Raw genomic sequence first — 20,155 nt, forward strand, 5'->3', positions numbered from 1 at the left:
GCTAGCGACTATGCTCTCGGGGCTGAGGTGTCGCTTCTGTAGCTACGCTCAAGGGGCTGAGCAGCTGCAGGATCAGCCTGGCCCTCTCTCGTTCGCGAGGGAGGCCTTACTAAGGGCTCCTCGGAGGAGGATTGCTCCTTTTGTCTCTTCTTCGAAGTGTCCCCTCCGGTTCGCGTGAGAGGACACTCACAGAGACTCCTTTTCGGAGGATTGTTCCTGTTTACGTCTGCTGATCTCAGGGCCTTTCGGGGCTCCATCACCAGTCTCTTCTACGAAGTGCTCACCTCTCTCGTTCGTGAGAGAAGCCATTCATAGAGACTCCTCTTCGGAGGATTGTTCCTGTTGACAACAGCTTGCTGTTCAGTCACTAGCACTTCGGTGTTTAGTGACAGGGAAACTTCGGTTTCTCTTTTTTCCCTGACCCTTTGGGGTCTCGGAGCTTTAGTTACGCAGTTTCCTCGGGCTCTCGTAACTTTAGTCACTTCTACACTTCGGTGATTAGTGACAGAGAAACTTCGGTTTCTCGTTGCGTTGACCCTTCGGGGTCTTGCAACTAATCCTCAGTGTACCTGTTGCCTGCTGTATCCGTTCCTGACTGCAGATGCGCCTTGGGCGCCCACGCCCCCGTTATCTAACGGGCTCTTCCCTTCGGGGCAGGAGAGACTTTTCTCACACCTTGAGTAAGTCCCTTAAATGCCAGGTATCACCTGCGCGCCAACGTTCCCTTACGCGCTAGCGCTCGACTGCTGTTCCTGCTGTTCCTGAGTCTGCCTTCAGAGACACCCTGTTCCAGTATTAAGTTAGGCTGCTACCAACGTTCCCTGCGCATTTACGCACATCGTTGGGGTTCCTGAGATAGCGCACTGGCGCTCACCAGCGTTCAGCCTACGGTGTCTCTAAGTCTCTTCTACGAAGGACACCTCTCTCGTTCGCGGGAAAAGTATCTCACAGAGACCACTCCTTGGAGTATTTAGCAGTCCCTCAGTTGATCGTCGGCGCTGAAGTAGACCTCCTGGTCCTCTTCAGGGGAAGCCCTCCCTTTTAGGGACACATCCCAGTTCCTGATATACGAGTTAGCCGATCCTTCAACCATTTCCGACGATCTTCTGTTGCACAGGGGCTTATGTTCTTCACTCGCGCATAAGCGCTGTAGACCGCCCATGTGCGGGATTATTTCCGTGCGAGATCCCGCGATTGTCGAGGGTCGTTAGCCGATGATCTTCTGTTCGCGCTGACGCGTAAGCGTTGATGATCGCCCGCGCGCGGGGTGGTTTCCCTCGCGCGGCCTTCAAGGCCCCTCCGCTCGCGATCGTCAACCCGGCAATGGTCGTTAGCCGGCGATCTTCGGATCCAGCGCTAGGCGCGCAAGCGCTGACGATCTTCTTATTGTGCGTTAGAGCCGAGGATCGGTCTGTGTGTGGGATGGTTTCCCGCGCGCGACAACGAGGCCTTACGCACGCGGTCTTCGACGGCCGTTAGCCGGCGATCTTCGGATCCGGCGCTAAGCGGAAGCGCCGACGATCTTCTTAGTACGCTTAAGCTCTGATGAATGTTCTGTGCGCGGGATGGTTTCCCGCGCACGGCAACGAGGCCATCCGCGCGCGGTTCTCCGCATACGATCGTCGACGGCCGTTCACCGCCGATTTTCGGATTTAGCGTTAGGCGCGTGAGCGCCAACGATCTTCACAGTACGCGTGAGCACCGAAGATCGCTCCGTTCGCGGGATGGTTTCCCGCGCGCGACCATTGAGGCTCACGCAATCATCGCACGGCTCGCGATCGTCGTAGATTGTTCGGGTGCGGGCACCGAGGTTCCCGCTCGTGATCGCCGACTATCTTCTCTCGCGCGCGAGCGCCGACAATCTTCTGTTACGCGTGAGCGTCGAAGATCGTCCGGGCTCGCGCGAATCCCCGACGATCGTCTTACATAGTTGGAGATCATTTGCACGCGGGCACTATGGGCCGCCGCTCACTGTCTCCTACGGTTTTTCTCTCGCGCTAGCGCCGACGATTTTCGTACTCGCGTAAGCACCGAAGATCGTCAGCGTTATTCTTCCACGCGTGGGATGGTTTCCCACATGCAATCGCCGACGGCGCTAGCACCGGCGATCTTTTTTCGCCGAGATCATTCGCGTGTGGGATGGTTTCCCCCGCCCACGATCTCTCACACGCAAGCGCCAGCGATCTTCATACGCGCGGAGACGTGGGGATCGTTGTTGCCGATACGCCCACGCTCATGTGGGTACGCGGGCATGCGGGCGCGGTTATTCTGCTACGCATGCTTTATTCACGCGCTACCCAGATCTGTGGTTTTCGCGCGGTTGTCAGCGTGACCGGCGCACCGTTCTCCGACACAACCGCGCCCTGTTTACATCAGTTGGACCCTTGGGGCATGTCTACGAGTCTCCCCAGGAAGAGCCCCTGGGGACGGGAGACCTGGCTGCCAGTCCATCAGGAGGAGGAGCTCTAGGGGTCGGAACTTGCGTTCTGGCAGGTTCTGGCCCTCAGGAGAAATCTCTAGGGGATCCCAGATTCAGAGATTCCTCTTCGGTAAGGGAAGGATTTGGTCCTGGACCGAGTTCTACTCACCAAAGGACTCCCTTACACCAGGGCAGCTTGTCCTGGTCTCAGGGAATGGAGAGCGCCAGAGACTAGGTCGAGGGCCAGCTCTCCGAGCTTGTCTCCTTCAACAGTCCCGGTTGGTTTCGAGCCCCTCTCTCCTCCCTGGGTAGAGATCGGTGAGGGGAGGCTCGGGCGGAAGTCCAGTCCATGTTGGAGAGGCGTCCCCCTCCAAGAGGCGGCCAACGGGTTTCGAGGCCTCCGTAATCGTTTCCTTCCCTTCTCGACTCTGTACAGGGTTGTCAAACAGTCTCCGTTCAGCATAGCGATAGCAGACGCGGTCAGCTTTGCGGTGAGACCACAAGTCTTCATGGGTACACTGGTCCGGTAGGACTCGTACTTCCGGTTCTGGTTCACCCATCTTCAAGGAAGTACTTTGGAGTCCGCCAGGAAGGCGGGTATACCAGTTCAAGGGCTGTGCTTCGGCCTCTCCACGGCACCTCAAAAGTTCTCCGATACTTCCTCTCGGATCTCTTCACGGGCTCCCAGCATCGACATCCGGCCAATCCGTTTCCTTGGTGGCTGGCCGATCCTGGCAGATTCGAAGGCTTCCCTTCTTAGTCATCGGGACAAGCTTCTCGAACTTTACCAAGTTCTAAAGATCATGGTGGTCCTCGAGGAGTCCTACCCGCAGCCCTCTCAGATTCTCGTATACCGAGCCTGCTCTTAGGCTCCTATCTCCCGTAGCCTTCCCTTCAGACGTCAGGGTACCAAGGCAGAGGAAGGTCGCGAGACCTTTCCTCACACGAGAAGACCCTCCAACCCAAGGTTGTTACATCTCTCCACCCCAGCCCGTCTGGTTTCCACAGTCGCCCCAGGTTTAGTTCTCTCCAGTGGCGACTCGGAGCACGGGAGAGTTGGGGGCACGTCTCCCCAGACGCCGAGACCCCTAGGGGACAACCGGTACAGACGAACCCATAGGGGTGGGAAGCTGACGAGGGCCCTCAAGACGAGGGCCTTCAAGAGGGAGTGGTCCTTCTCGTCCTTCCCCCTAACTTGATGCTGTTTTCGGACGCGTCAAAGAAAGGGGGGGGGGGCCCACGTTCTGATCCACGGGTCCTCAGGCCGGGGGTCAGAACCAGGATGAACCTTCTCTAGTTCCACTAGAGACGGAAACCGTGTTTCTGGCTCTTCAGTAGCTCCACCTAGCCTGGTGGACTACTCTGTGGTTATGAGGATCAACAACACCACAATGATGGTTTTCTGGCCCAGACAAGGAGGTACTTTTCAGTACAACCATTCCATCCTGCGGTAGAGATACCGGGATCGTCCGAGTCCACCTCGGTCTCCTTGGCAGCTCGCTTGATTCCAGGCAAAGGAATGGGCTTGCCGACAGTCTGAGCAGTGTGTCACGGACACCACATTCCGAGTGGTCTTTGGATCCTCAAGTAGCCTACAAGTCCTGCCTCGGTGGGCTCCCTCGGTGGACCGGTTCGCTACAACACTGAGCTGCAAGCTCCCGCTGTACTGCTCCCCGGTCATGGATCCCAAGGCCCTCTGGTAGGAGGCCTCCCAGCAACGGTGGGACACCATCGATGTGCTGCCCCCGTAGCTTGCTCCTCTTCCCGCCGGGAGTCTATCCAGCATCTCCTCAAAGAGAGAGGACTTTCGCAACAAGTGGTGAAAAGGAGGCCTGGACACCTGCGCAAGTCTTCTGCAGTAGTCTCCCAGGCGATAGGGTGAGTTTCTGTGGCTGGTGTCTTGGAGAGGGCATCCCTCCACACGATGCCGCTTCCAGCAATGGCGGAGCCCCTAGTGGGATTGCGGGATAAATGTGCCTTTTCAGTTTCGACTGTGAAAGGCTACCCCTCGGCCGTAAGTCTTGCCTCCTGGCTCTAGGGACAAACATTTCTTCCCCCGCTGGAACTCTTCCTTCGCATGCGAGGCCTTGTCCTCTCCTACCCTCAGTCGAAAGTGAGACCTCCTCCTTGGAACGTGGTTTGAGTCCTCGCGTCTCGAAAGAGACCCCCTGATGAACCACTACATAGTCCCCAGACCACCACCTTTCTGGGTAGACAGTGTTCCTGTTAGCCTATCTTCAGCCAAGCGAGTCACATGGTCTCTCTTACGACTTCTCCCATTCAGCGGGTTAGGGGAAGACAACTTCAGGTTCGTCCCTGAGGTTTGTTGTCGAGACTCAGAATCCGGGAGTGCCGGATCCGCTTCGACTCCTTCCAGGGCTCGAGTCTCCTTCCTGTAGCAGATGACTCAGACCATCTCCTACCTTGCCGGTAGGGAGTCTTGGCTGGTGTCTTCAGAGAAGAGCTGCAGTTTGTCTCCAGGCCCAAGACTCGTTCGTGGATCTTGGGTAACGAGGAGAAGGGTCTCCAGGAGTATCATCTCGGCCTGGATTTGCAGGGTGCTACACCCTGCCTTGAATCCTGACCCTTCTCCGTCGCATCGCCCTAGAGCCCATGATGTCTGGGGCTTAGATACGTCCCTACCCTTCATGGAGCATCTTTCAGTGACGCAGGTCCTGCAAGTGGGGATGTTGAAGCCTCACACCTTCTCAGCTCCTTACCTGCACGACATGACCCACAGGAGGCTCGATACGTTTTTATCGTCCCTGTGGTGGCTTCACAACAGCTGGTCTAAACCTCAGGCTCCTTGATGGACAAGTAGCAGAAGGTTGAGGGCATTGTTACCTGGTGTTAGTCTGCATGAATGAAAAGATCTGTCTGGCCCTTATTCTTTTCTTCATCCTCTCCTCCCACAGAGAAAGCAGCATCCTGGGTTCTCTGCACAGCTGACCTCAAACCACTGCAGGTAGACCATGCTTCCTTGTGTTCCTAGTATTAGGTGTAATACTGTCATGTCCCCATACCCTGACGAGGTGGTATTGGGAGAGTCCTAGCCTGGATTTCCTTCTGTGGGACTCCAGGGCAACTGCCTGGGACAAGTCACTTTTCACCTTCGCACACACCTTACGTAGGCGGCGGCAGTTTCACAACCGCCAGTGAGGAGCAGGGATTCCCTATTGTCCGAGAACTTGATCGCTCGAATATGGAATCCCCGGGCAAGCCAAAACCAGTATGGCCGGGACTTACCACCCTTCCTAAGAGTTAAGTCACCCCATGTAAATAACGTGGTTTGTATTTCAGTTACGGAACAAATGACAAATTCGTAGATAATTTGTATTTTTCCTAACTATACAAACCTTAGCTATTTGCAGTTATGTGCCCACCAGCCCTGTCCCCCAAGATAAGTCCTACCTCTAAGTAAAGTGGAGTATTCTCCGGTGTGTGTGAGGGGGAGGGGTAGCTAGCTACACCCCCCCCCCCCCCCCGCTAACTAGCGGTGGGGTAGGAAACCCTCATTAAAACTTTATGGCTCGTCATCGGCTGCGCCGAAGTAATCACCCCATGTAAATAGCTAAGGTTTGTATAGTTAGGAAAAATACAAATTATCTACGAATTTGTCATGTTCACCACAATATATTGTATTTTATGGTTAAACTGTTATTTTTTATTGTATTCTTAAAGATAAATTTTCTTTCAGGAAGACCTTGAAATCATCATTGAAGAAGTCGTACATCCCAAGCAAGGCAATGCAAGGAGACTGCTGTGGTCATATTGCCAGCGTACACCGTGCTTCCTCATCATTGGATTCAAGCCCTTTATAAATCAGCCCAGTCATTGTGTGTTGGTGACAAAGCCCAGCTTTGCCTTCTTCAGTGGGGTAGCCACTTTTATCCATGATTCTAACATCTTCTTCCAACATCAGCATAACATGAGTTTGTTCCTGTGCGGATGCAAACTTCCGTGTCATTTGTATGTGTTTACTCCCAAGTTGTTTTGCTACAACCAGAAAGAAAAATGTTTAACTGGCAACCATGTATGGTTACCAGGCAACACCATGGCTGGGTAGTGCACTTATACCTCTGAGATACAGAGTCACTCTCCTTATAACTGATCTCCCTCAGTACGATGACTTCTCCATGTTGAGTTTTTCCTTTTTCTTTGTGTGATTTGTTAGATGAGTGACTTTTCAGGTACCATGCAAACTTGCCATGGCCTTGAAGGCTGCCTGTGTGGAACATAATCCTTATCGAGGTTGATCCCCACCCTTTATGCCCGAACTGGCTTGGAAAGCGGTGTTCGTTTGATTCATCTTTGTGAATTTTGCAAGAAGTGGTCACCCTTCCATTGGTAGAAATTCTGTGCACGTCGCTAGAAGAGAGCTAAGAGGGATAGGTCCCCCTCCACATCGTCTTCTGTTGAGAGGAAGAAACGCAAAGTTCTTTATGCAATTCACGATCTCTCACCCTGATCCTCCTTTACCGGAGCCTCCTGTGACCCTGGTAACTGAGGATGATGGTCATAATATCCATAATTTTCAGAATAGTGATACTTTTGTTAATGTTTTGTCTCCTTTGAAGCATAGCAAACATGAGTTGCTCCCTAATACTGATCCTTTAGCTTTGGCTCTAGCCCAGTCTGGACTGTATATCTTTTGTTTTTGTTTGCTTTTCCCCCGGCTCATACACTCAAGTCCAGCATTGCCTTTCTCCACAGAAAGATTCTCTGGGTTCATCCAAGAATTCACCATTATCTTTTTCAGACGGTGTAAGGACATTGACAGTTGTTTCCACGACAGATTCCTATTTACTGGTTTGGTCGATTCGTCAGAGTATGAACAGGGTATCCCCTTCCCAACATTCCTTTCAGGAGGCAAAAGTTATAATGTTGTCAACAAACGTTTCAGCTCAATTTGTCTCAACCACACATATCAGCATACCAAGCGTATGTGCGCTGATGTTACAGAGCGGGCCGACATCCCTACATGCGAGTGTGCAACCTGAACATGCCACCATCTTATCACACACTCGTTGGAACACCTGACCTAATTGTGTTGTGATTCGAGCATGTAGACGTGCTGAAGTGCCTTATGATTGTGTGCTTCTTTCACTTCTGTTGGTACCCAAATTGCTTCCAGCTCATGAGCTCCAACTCGTTTAGAACCTATTCCGTCTTTTAGACTAACCAATAAGAATAATGAACCTAATATTTTACCTAGGTCTGCATAGGCAAATATTAATCCCAACTTACATACAGTATTATCCCTCGAGCTACTGAGAGAGAGAGAGAGAGAGAGAGAGAGAGAGAGAGAGAGAGAGAGAGTGGGGGGGGAGGCAAGACCCTAAATATTCACCTCCTCTAGGAAAAGGACACTCCAGAATCAAACCATTGTTCTCTAGTCTTAGGTAGTGCCATAGTTTCTGTACCATGGTCTTCCTCTGTTTTGGATTACTTAGATTTTTCTTGCATTAAGTCTCGGTTGAGTCAAGGACTCGATTCCCCGGACGTCTTGATCCCTATGGGTCATGCGGAACGGACGGACCTTTAGTGGTGGGTGGCAGAAGAGAACCTACGAAAGGGATTGGATCTTCTAGTCCCCCCCCCCCCCCCCCAGATTTGATGCTGTTTTCGGATGCGTCAAAGAAAGGGTGGGGGCCCCACGTTCTGAACCACAGGACCACAGGCCTGTGGTCAGAATCAGAAAAGTGCCTCCATATAAATCTGCTAGAAATGAAGACCGTTTTTCTGGCCCTTCAACAGTTTCAACAGCACCTGGCGGGTCACTCTGTGGTGGTGATGAGCGACAACACCACAGTAGTGGCTTACATCAACAAGCAGGAAGGTACCTTTTCAGAACAGCTATCCCGTCTTGCAGTAAAGATACTGAGATGGACCGAAGTCTACTTGATTCCACTGTCGCCTCGCTTCATTCCGGGCAAGAGGAATGTGCTCGCCGACAGTCTGAACAGAGCGTCTCAGATAGTGAGTACCGAGTGGTCTTTGGATCGTCGAGTAGTCAACAAAGTCCGGACTTTGTGGGGTTCTCCGACTGTGGATCTGATTGCGATAGTGTTGAACTTAAAACTGCCGCTGTACTGCTCCCCAGTCCCGGATCCCAAGGCTCTCTGGCAAGATGCTATCCAACAACGGTGGGACAACATCGACGTATACGCCTTTCCCCCGTCCTAGTAGTAGGTTGGCCAGGGCACTACCCACCCGTTGAGATACTACCACTAGAGAGGTATTGGATCCTTTGACTGGCCAGACACTATTGCATTGGATCCCTCTCTCTGGTCACGGCGTATTTTTTCATTGCCTACACTTACACAGAATAGTTTGGCCTATTCTTTACACATTCTCGTCTTTCCTCATACACCTGACAACAATGAGATACTTAACACTTCTTCACCCAAGGGGTTAATTACTGTACTGCAATTTGTTCAGTGTACTTTCCTCTTGGTAAGGGTAGAAGAGACTCTTTAGCTGTGGTAAGCAGCTCTTCTAGGAGAAGGACACTCCAAAATTAAACCACTGTTCTCTAGTCTTGGGTAGTGCCATAGCCTCTGTACCATGGTCTTCCACTGTCTTGGATTGGAGTTCTCTTGCACTCTTACACTCAGGCACACTATTCTATCTTTTTTTTTTTTTTTCTTCCTCTTGTTTTTTTTGAAATGGTGTGTTGGGCAGGCTTAATAGAAGGGCTATGGATGTCTGGTGGTTTATCAAGAGGTTGTCTTTTCCTTTTTCTGATTATTTTTCTTCTTAAAATCATCCTTACTGTCCTCCCTTCAGTTGAAGTGGCTATCCTGGAGGGTATTTAGCCTTGCATGGTGTATCGGCTCCTCCATGTTGACCAGTTTTTCCGACTTTTTACTATAGTCTATGGGTATCATCAATCACTTTGTTTATAATTCTGTACGTATTGTTTTTGTTATAATTCTTGTTAATCCAGTTTTTAAGTATGCTGTCTCTTTTTTTATTTCTATTAATTCTTATGCTGTCTGGAGACATTGAGCGAAATCCAGGACCAGTACGTCCTAGATTTCGTCAATGTCGTCTTCTGTATTGCAATATTTGTGGTCTTCATGCAAATATCCAAGACCTTACAGTTGCATCCAGACAGTATGATATTCTTTTGGGCTCAGAAACTTTGGTTTCTAATATGAGGCACTCATCTGAGCTCCTTATAACTGGTTTTAAGAAGCCAGTAATGTTGAAACGTGATGCCATCCCTAGGGCCAGGGGAATGGCGGTGTATATTAGGACCGAGTACCCTGCTTCTCATAAGTCCTGCTATCAATGTGGATGTCATGAGATTCAGGTAATAAAAGTTTGTGGCAGGCATAACAACTTTTATTTGTGTTCGATCTACCGGAATCCAGACATGGATGATTCTATCTTCGATTGTCTTCTTACCATTATGGCTAAGATACAAGAAGATGATAGAAAGGCTTCTTTTGTCTTTGTTGGTGATTTTAATGCTCACCATAGGGAGTGGTTAAGTTCTATCTCTCCTACCGATCGCCATGGCTTAAGAGCTTTAGACTTTGCCTCTGAATCAGGCTGTGAGCAAATCATAAATGAAGCTACTCACAGGTCTGGTAATTGCTTGGACCTCGTATACACTGACTCCCCTGGCGTTATAACTAGTAAGGTTGGTTCTCCAGTCGGGACATCTGATCATGCCTTGATTTCATTATTAGTGAAGACTGAGCACCCTGTCCCTGATATATATTCTTGTAAAATTTATATGAAATCCCAAGCAGACTGGAATGGGATTTTACATGATCTTTTGTGCTTGAATTGGTCACAATTATATAATAGTGTAGATCCTGTTGTCCCTTTGAATGAGAATCTAGTCAACATAATTGATAGGCGTATCCCTTCTCGTGTGCTAAGGTACCGAGTGAAGGACAAACCGTGGTTCAATGATGACTGTAGACGTGCTTATTTGGAGAAACAGGAGGCCTATCATCTTTGGAAGGGTAACAGATCAGATTTGACCTGGAACAACTATACTCAGCTTCGAGCTTTTGCTCAGAGAGTTTATGCCTCGACTGAAAAGGAGTACAATTTAACCATAAAAGAAACACTTTCTGGTACAACTCAGGAACATAAATGGTGGTCTACCCTTAAATCTGCACTCTTTGGTGTAGATGCAACAGTTCCTCCTTTACTTAAACCAGATGGATCAGTCACTCACTGTCCAAAGGAAAAGGCCACCCTTTTGGCTGATGTTTTTGACAGTAAACAGAGTAATGAAAAACTTGAACTTCCTCATTCCTGTTTTCCTGAGGCTAAACTAACTAGTTTAGCTTTTCGATCTCGTGAGATTAAAGCTCTGTTGGTGGAGCTTGATGCTTATGGAGGTGTAGACCCAAATGGTATTTTTCCTTTGTTTTTTATAAAGACAGCAGATTTCTTAGCTCCAAAGTTATCTGTTATTTTGCGCAAGTTAGCAAGAAGAGGAGCTTTTAGCACTAGTTGGAGAATTGGTAATGTTACTCCTCTATGTAAATGTGTTTATGGTAGCTCAAGTCCCACTGATTACCGCCCAATTTCCATAACTCCCATATTATCTAAAGTTTTTGAACGTCTTCTGGCAAAACGTCTTAATAGGTTTGCTGACGGTAATCATCTCTTCCCTAGTTTGCAATTTGGTTTTCGTAAAGGCCTTGGAGCATGTGATGCCCTTCTTACAATCTCCAATGCTGTACAGAAATCCCTTGATTGTGGTCGGGAAGTTCGTATGATTGGCCTTGATTTTAGTGCTGCCTTTGACCGTGTTAATCATGAGGCCCTTGTTTTCAAACTGAAACAGTTGGGAGTGGGTGGGTCGTTTCTTAGCATTATTATTGATTTTTTAAGTAATAGATCTCAAAGAGTTGTTGTTGATGGGCACCATAGTGATTATAGGAATGTGATATCCGGTGTTCCACAGGGTAGTGTTTTTGGCCCATTACTTTTCATACTATATACACATGACATGTGGTTTGGCCTAGAAAACAAGCTTGTTGCATATGCAGATGATGCTACTCTCTTTGCATCAATTCCATCCCCTGAATGTAGATCTAGGGTTGGTGAATCCCTTAATAGAGATTTAGCTAGAATTAGTGCATGGTGCAAATTATGGGGTATGAAGTTGAATCCTAACAAAACTCAAAGTATGATTGTAAGTAGGTCAAGGACGGTGGCTCCTCAACATCCGGATCTCAGTATTGATAATGTTTCTTTAAATATGTATGACTCTTTCAAAATTTTAGGTGTGATTCTCGACAGTAAATTTACTTTTGAGAAACACACAAGGTCTGTGTCTTCTTCAATTGCACAAAAAATAGGTTTATTGAGAAAGTCTTTCAAGATTTTCGGTGATCAATCTATTCTGAAGAAGTGTTTCAATTCTTTCATTCTACCTTGTTTTGAGTATTGTTCTCCTGTCTGGTCTTCAGCTGCTGATTCTCATCTTAATTTGTTGGATAGAAACTTACGGTCTATTAAATTTCTTATTCCTGATCTAGATATTAATCTCTGGCACCGTCGTTCAATTAGTTCATTATGCATGTTGCATAAGATTTTTCATAACTCTGACCATCCTTTACATTCAGATCTCCCTGGACAATTCTATCCTGTTCGTAATACTAGGCAGGCAGTTAATTCTAATAGCCAGGCCTTCTCCATCACGAGGCTCAATACTATGCAGTACTCTAGAAGGTTTATTCCAGCTGTTACCAAGTTGTGGAATGATCTTCCTAATCGGATGGTTGAATCAGTAGAACTTCAAAAGTTCAAAGTTGGAGCAAATGCTTTTTTGTTGACCAGGCGGACATGAGTCTTTTTGTAGTTTATTTATGACATATTTGTTTTTGATGTTGTTAATAGTTTATATATGACGTCTGTTTTGACGTTGTTACTTATTTTAGAATGATTTATTGTTAATTTGTTCTCTTCTTTCATATATTTCCTTATTTCCTTTCCTCACTGGGCTATTTTTCCCTGTTGGAGCCCCTGGGCTTGTAGCATCTTGCTTTTCCAACTAGGGTTGTAGCTTGGATAGTAATAATAATAATAATAATAATAATCTGTCTGATGAGGAGGGTACTCAACAAGACCAGAATATTGGTCAATCTCTCGATGACCCTCATAGCTCTGCTGAGGCATCACGCGGAATGGTTTCCGGACCTTCTGCAACTCCTTACGGAGCCTCCGAGGGAACTCCCTCCGTGACACGAGCTACTCAAACAACCACACGCCAACATCTTTCACAAAGCCGTAGCTTCGCTTCGGCTTCACACCTGGAGACTATCCAGCATCTCCTCGCAGAGAGAGGATTTTCACAACAAGTTGCGGAAAGGATGTCGGGACACCTGCGAAAGTCATCTGCAGTGGTCTTCCAGGCAAAGTGGAGAATTTTCTGTAGTTGGTGTCGTGGAAGGGGTATCTCTCCACTCAATGCCACTATTTGCAGCAATAGCGGATTTTTTCGTGTACTTGCGAGAAGAAATGCGCCTTTCAGTCTCGGCAGTGAAAGGCTATCGCTCAGCCTTAAGTCTAGCCTTCAGGCTCAAAGGAGTGGACATTTCTTCTTCGCTGGAACTTTCCTACTCATACGTAGTTATGAACTTACCTGCCCTCAGTCGGAAGTGAGACCTCCTCCATGGAACGTGGTTCGAGTTCTCAGGTCTCTTAAGAGACCTCCATAAGAACCATTACGCCAGGCATCAGATCGCCACCTGACTTGGAAGACGGTGTTCCTACTAGCTTTAGCGTCAGCCAAGTGAGTTAGTGAACTTCATGGTCTCTCATATGACATTACCCATTCAAGGGGATGGGGGGAGGTAACGTTCAATTTCGTCCCTGAGTTTATTGCTAAGACTCAGAATCCGGGAGTGCCGGACCCTTGGTTCGACTCCTTCCGGATTTCGAGTGTTCATTCCGTAACAGATGACCCAGATCATCTCCTACTGTGCCCAGTAAGGAGTCTGAGGCTATATCTGAAAAGAACAGCTGCAGTTCGTCCTTAAGTGCAGGCATTGTTTGTTAGCACTGGGAGGTCGAAGAGGAGGGTTACCAAGAACACTATCTCAGCATGGATTCGCCTGTCTGTCCCCGAATCCTGACCAGGGGTGTAGCTACGTCCCTGGCCTTCAAAAAGAACTTCTCAGTGACGCAGGTTCTACAAGCAGGGGTATGGAAGCGTCAAACGACCTTCACAGCCCACTACCTGCAAGACGTGACCCACAGGAGGCTCGATACGTTCTCTATTGGCCCTGTGGTGGCTGCACAACAGCTGGTTTAAACCTCAGGCTCCTTAATGGACGAGTAGCAGAAGGTTGAGGGCATTGTTACCCGGTTTTAGTCTGCATGAAAGAAAAGGTATGTCTGGCCCTTATTCTTTTCTTCATCCTCCCCTCTCTCGGTGAAAGCAGCATCCTGGGTTCTCTGCACAGCTGACCTCAAACCACTGCAGGTAAACCATGTTCCCTTGTGTTCCTAGTATTAAGTTAATACTGTCGCGTCCCCATACCCTGACGAGGTGGTATTGGGAGAGTCCTAGCCTAAAGTTTCCATCTAAAGAACTTCAGGTCAACTTCATAGGACGAGTCACACATATTCCTTCACACACAGCTTATGTAGGCCGCAGCCCTTGCATAGCAAGGTGCGAGCGAGGTGCAGGGACTCTTTATTGTTGAGTGCTGACACACTCGGATAAAGAGTCCCCGGGCAAAAGCCAAAAGCCAGTATGGCTGGGACTTTTCCACCCTTCCTAAGGGTTGAGTCACCCATATTAAATAGCGTGGTTTGTATTTCAGTTACGGAACAAATGACAAATTTGGAGATAATTTGTATTTTTCCTAACTATACAAACCTTAGCTATTTAATCAAACTTGCCTGCCAGCCCTGTCCCCCTTGAAGTCCTACCTCTAAGCAAAGTGAACTTACCACACAGGTGTGTGAGGGGGGAGGGTAGCAAACTACCCTCCCTACCCCCCGCTAGTAAACCCTCGTTAAAATTCTAATGGCTCGTCCTTTCAGCTATGTTGAAAGTAATTACCCATATTAAATAGCTAAGGTTTGTATCATTAGGAGAAATACAAAATATCTCCGAATTTGTCCTATTCATATGTACTGTACTGACTAACCAGGTTCTGTCTATGACCATTTTCTTTGGTGGTCAAGTATACCTATTCTTTTCCAGTCTTGGGTTTGTTTTAATAGTATTCTGTACAACATTATCATTAATCAAGTCAAGCATTGCTCAATATGCTTCATAATTTTATCATTTTTATTCCTTAATACTTGAAGCATATTTCTTTATAGGATTGTAAAACATTTGTTCACCACAATATATTGTATTTTTCAATATTAATCTTACCCGATGATCATGTAGCTGTCAACTCCGTTGCCCGACAGAAATCTACGGACGGGATACGCCAGCGATCGCTATACAGGAGGGGGGTGTACTCACCAGCGCCATCTGTGGTCAGGTACTCCAGTACTTCTTGTCAACACCACCTCAATTTTTCCTCTGTTGTGCCGCCGGCAAGACCTACATGGATACGCTGTTGATTTTGGAGTCTTTGTTCACGGTTTTGGTGAAGTATTTGCTCTAAAATTTAGCCTTCGCTGTACAGGAAGCTTTTCCCTTAGCTTAGATAGCTTTTGGAATTAAATTGATTTATTGGTTAACGATCTTTGCTTACTTTGGAATTCCCCCTTGACTGTTCTCTAAATTCAAGATGTCCGACCACTCTCAAGCTCCTAAAATTAGGCGATGTAGTGTTAGGACTTGTAATAGGCGTCTTCCAAAGGCCTCTGTTGATCCTCACACCGTTTGTTCCGACTGTAGGGGAAAATCCTGTCAGTTGGAAGATCGATGTGGGGAATGTGCTGGGCTTTCGGAATTCGAATTTAATGAATTCCTCAAATATACAACTAAGTTAGAGAGGGAGAGAGTTAGGAGGAGTTCTTCTCGCTCTTTGGTTTATTCCTCCCCCCATGCCCCTCAACCTTTTCCTTCCCCTGTGGTGGTGACCCCCGAACCTGCTACGAGTGCTCAGCCTGATATGACGGATATGTTGCGTGCCATTCAGGCTCTTGGTGATAAGGTGGAGTCGTTAGTTAGTGACCACAATCTTCTCTTGGCAGATGTCAAGGAACTTAAAGTGAAAAGTGCAGTGGGAAGTGTTAGTGCCAGTGCTGTGCCTAGTGTCAGTGTCAGTGTTGCGCATGAGGATACTTCTGTGCGTGCCAGTCGTCCTCCCAGTCCGGGACCTCTTGCAAGCTCCCAAGCCCAGGGGAGAAGCAACGTCGAAGGGCAAAAGGGTTCGGCAGGCCTTGATCGGCGCACAGTTGTATCCTCAGTGGTTGCGGGCGTATCTGATAGAGATCGTCACTTCCACTCCCAGACGAATGAGCCCTTAAATTCCTCGTCTGCGGAAGAGGTTTCCAGGAGGAAACGGTGGACCCAGGTCTCACGACCTCTCAAACGTAAGGTCCCTTCCGAGCGAGTCCAACGGCCCAGGTGTAGCCACTGGGCCAGTTCGGACTCGCCGCAGTCATCTGATGACTGCACACCTCCTAAGAGAGGTAGAGTGGTGCCTCAACAGGCCTCTGCTCCTACTTCTGTGGACCCCAAGTGGTCTATGCTGCAGACTATGCAGTCTCAGCTTGCGACTTTGATGCAGGAGTATCAGGCAGAGAAGGTTAACACCCCTCCTCCTGCGAGCGCTCCTCCACCTCTGCGCAGTCCTCCCTGCCAGACGCATGTTCTTGAGGCTCCTCCTGCTTCCATGCGTGAGCTGCCGCATCGGGAGTTGCCAGGTTCCAGCACTATGCAGCAACCTCCTCTACCCATGAGGCAGGAGCCTCATGCTATGCGGCAACCTCCTCAACCCTTGAGGCAGGAGCCTCATGCTATGCGGCAACCTCCTCTACCCATGAGGCAGCAGCCTCATGCCATGCGGCAACCTCCTCAACCCTTGAGGCAGGAGCCTCACTCTGCGCAGCAACCTCCTCAACCCTTGAGGCAGGCGCAACCCTTGAGGCAGGAGCCTCATGCTATGAGGCATCCTCCTCAACGCATGCAGCACAAGCCTCTTACCATGCAGCAGCCGCATTCTTCGCAGCATGAGCCTCATCCCATGCAGCATGAGCCGCATACCATGCAGCATGAGCCTCATGCATTCCAGCATTCGCTTCTGACCACCTCGCTTGCTCCTCAGACCACCGCAGAACCTCCCTCACTCCAGCCTTCTGACTTTGTCATTGCCAGCCCTCAGTCTATTCAGCAGAGGCATGATGATGGATCCGCAAGTACGCATGCACCCGTTCTGCAGGATTCAGCCATTCAGCCTGCCGCTCTACCTTTGCCTCTCGCTACTCAACTCTCAGGCGATGAGGTTTCTGAGGATGAAGCTGCTCATCTGGATGATCCTACATCTGATGTGGAAGGACACAAGTCGTCGCCGCCTTCCTTAGACTTTCGCAAGGTCCTGGCTCTGTTCAGAGAGTTGTACCCTGAACACTTCGTGTCTGCAACCCCTCGTTCTCCTCCCTCCGAGTTTTCTCTAGGCATGCAGCCTTCTACGTCTGCCTACACCAAGCTTGTCCTCGCCAGATCATCAAGGAGAGCTTTGAGGGTTTTAGGGGATTGGTTGCAGTCCAAGCAGCAACTGGGAAGGACCTCTTTTGTGTTTCCTCCTCCTAAGCTGGCTTCTAAGTCGGGCGTCTGGTATGCCACGGGAGAGGAACCTGGCTTGGGGGTTCCTGCCTCTGCCCAGGCCGACTTCTCAAGTTTGGTTGACTCTCCCTGCAGGTTGGCTATGAGACGCTCGAAGGTCTGCTGGTCCTTTTCTGATCTGGACCACTTGATGAAGGGAGTCTTTCGCGCCTTCGAAATTTTTAACTTCCTCGATTGGTGCCTGGGGGCCTTAAGCAGGAAGACTGCCCCTTCTGACAAAGACTCGGCCATGCTGATCATGTCCAGTATGGACAGAGCTATTCGCGATGGTTCTGGCGAACTTGCTTCTATTTTTGTCTCAGGAGTCCTCAAGAAAAGGGAGCATCTATGCTCCTACTTATCGACTGGTATCACCCCTTGCCAGAGGTCAGAGTTGCTGTTTGCTCCTCTCTCCAAGTTCCTGTTTCCGGAGGAGTTAATCAAGGGGATGGCTGCGGCTCTTATCCAGAAAGATACGCATGACCTCATGGCTTCTTCAGCACGTAAGGCTAAAACCTTACCTTCCGTGCCGAGATCTTACCGCACCCCTGTGGCTGATACACCTGCTACCAGATTCATTCCGCCCTTTCGTGGCAGAGCCTCCAGTAGAGGAAGTACCCGTGCAGACAGTCACCGGGGCAAGTCCAAGAAAGGTGCCAAGTCCACGAAAAGCAAGCTTTGACTTCCTTCCTCTCCAGACAGCTGTAGGAGCCAGACTCAAGACCTTCTGGTAAGCCTGGGAGAGCAGAGGTGCAGACGCTCAGTCTGTCAAGTGGCTAAGGGAGGGTTACAGAATTCCGTTCTGCCGCAATCCCCCTCTGACCACATCTCCCATCAACCTCTCTCCCAACTACAAGGAGAAGGACAAGAGGCTAGCGTTACAACAAGAGGTGTCGCTCCTGCTACAGAAGGAGGCAGTGGTGATAGTTCGGGACCATCAATCCCCGGGCTTTTACAACCGTCTCTTCCTGGTGGCCAAGAAGACAGGAGGTTGGAGACCGGTGCTGGACGTCAGTGCGCTCAATGCTTATGTCACCAAGCAGACGTTCACAATGGAGACGACGAAGTCGGTCCTAGCAGCGGTCAGGCAGGAGGACTGGATGGTCTCGTTAGATCTGAAAGACGCCTACTGTCACGTTCCCATCCATCCAGACTCCCAACCTTTTCTGAGATTCGTCTTTGGAGAGGTTGTGTACCAGTTCCAAGCCCTGTGCTTTGGCCTGAGCACGGCACCTCTTGTGTTTACGCGACTGATGAGGAATATTGCGAAATTCCTTCACTTGGCAGATATCAGAGCCTCCCTTTATTTAGACGACTGGCTTTTAAGAGCTCCCACAAGTCGTCGCTGTCTGGAGAGTCTCAGATGGACTTTGGATTTGACCAAGGAACTGGGCCTCTTGGTCAATTTAGAGAAGTCCCAGCTCGTTCCTTCCCAGACCATCGTTTACCTGGGTATGGAGATTCAGAGTCGAGCTTTTCGGGCTTTTCCGTCGGCCCCAAGAATCAACCAAGCCCTGGAGTGCATCCTGAGCATGCTGAGGAGGAACCGATGCTCGGTGAGGCAGTGGATGAGTCTAACAGGGACTCTTTCATCGCTAGCCCTGTTCATCGAGTTAGGGAGACTCCACCTCCGCCCCCTTCAGTACCATCTGGCAGCTCACTGGAACAAGGATATGACGCTCGAGACAGTCTCTATTCCTGTTTCCAAAGAGATGAGGGCTACTCTAACGTGGTGGAAGAACAGCATTCTTCTCAAGGAGGGTCTCTTGTTAGCTGTTCAGACCCCCGACCATCATCTCTACTCGGACGCATCAGACTCGGGCTGGGGCGCGACATTGGACGGACAGGAATGCTCGGGGACATGGAACCAGGAACAGGAAACGCTTCATATCAATTGCAAGGAGTTGTTGGCGGTTCATCTGGCCTTAATGAACTTCAAGTCCCTCCAGCTAAACAAGGTGGTGGAGGTGAACTCCGACAACACCACAGCCTTGGCGTACATCTCCAAGCAGGGAGGGACTCATTCGAGGAAGCTGTTCGAGATCGCAAGGGACCTCCTCATTTGGTCAAAAAGTCGAAAGCTCACGCTGGTAACGAGGTTCATTCAGGGCGATATGAATGTTACGGCAGATCGCCTCAGCCGGAAGGGTCAGGTCATCCCCACAGAGTGGACCCTTCACAAGAACGTTTGCAACAGACTTTGGGCCCTGTGGGGTCAGCCAACTATAGATCTGTTCGCTACCTCGATGACCAAGAGGCTCCCATTGTACTGTTCCCCGATTCCAGACCCGGCAGCAGTTCACGTGGATGCCTTTTTGCTGGACTGGTCCCACCTCGACCTGTATGCATTCCCGCCGTTCAAGATCATCAACAGGGTTCTTCAGAAGTTCGTCTCTCACAAAGGGACACGGCTGACGTTGGTTGCTCCCCTTTGGCCTGCAAGAGAATGGTTCACAGAGGTACTGCAATGGCTGGTCGCGTTCCCAGGACTCTCCCTCTAAGAGTGGACCTTCTGCGTCAACCTCACGTAAAGAAGGTACACCCAAGCCTCCACGCTCTTCGTCTGACTGCCTTCAGACTATCGAAAGACTCTCAAGAGCTAGAGGCTTTTCGAAGGAGGCAGCCAGAGCGATTGCCAGAGCAAGGAGGATATCCACTCGCAGAGTCTATCAATCTAAGTGGGAAGTCTTCCGAAGCTGGTGCAGAGCCAATGCAGTTTCCTCTACCAGTACCACTGTAACCCAAGTTGCTGACTTCCTGTTACATCTAAGGAATGTTAGATCTCTATCAGCTCCTACGATCAAGGGGTACAGAAGTATGTTGGCAGCGGTTTTCCGCCACAGAGGCTTGGATCTTTCCACCAACAAAGATCTGCAGGACATCCTTAGGTCTTTTGAGACCTCTAAAGAACGTCGGTTGTCCACTCCAGGCTGGAATCTAGACGTGGTCCTAAGGTTCCTTATGTCATCTAGATTTGAACCTCTCCAGTCAGCCTCTTTCAAGGACCTCACTCTTAAAAC

The 20,155-nt window shown here is 49.3% G+C and overlaps 2 long non-coding RNA genes across 2 annotated transcripts in view; both read left to right on the forward strand.

Annotated features, from left to right (window-relative positions):
- LOC137618696 (uncharacterized) overlaps positions 1–20,155 on the forward strand; it is a 408,492-nt gene that overhangs the window by 173,710 nt on the left and 214,627 nt on the right. The window lies entirely within an intron of this gene.
- Positions 1–20,155, forward strand: part of LOC137619280 (uncharacterized) — a 42,765-nt gene that overhangs the window by 14,197 nt on the left and 8,413 nt on the right. The window contains exon 2 of the long non-coding RNA XR_011039883.1: positions 6,117–6,255. This is a non-coding gene — a long non-coding RNA (uncharacterized lncRNA). The remainder of the gene's footprint in view (positions 1–6,116; positions 6,256–20,155) is intronic.

This window comes from Palaemon carinicauda, chromosome 25 (genome assembly GCF_036898095.1).
Source record: "Palaemon carinicauda isolate YSFRI2023 chromosome 25, ASM3689809v2, whole genome shotgun sequence".
Lineage (NCBI taxonomy): Eukaryota > Metazoa > Arthropoda > Malacostraca > Decapoda > Palaemonidae > Palaemon > Palaemon carinicauda.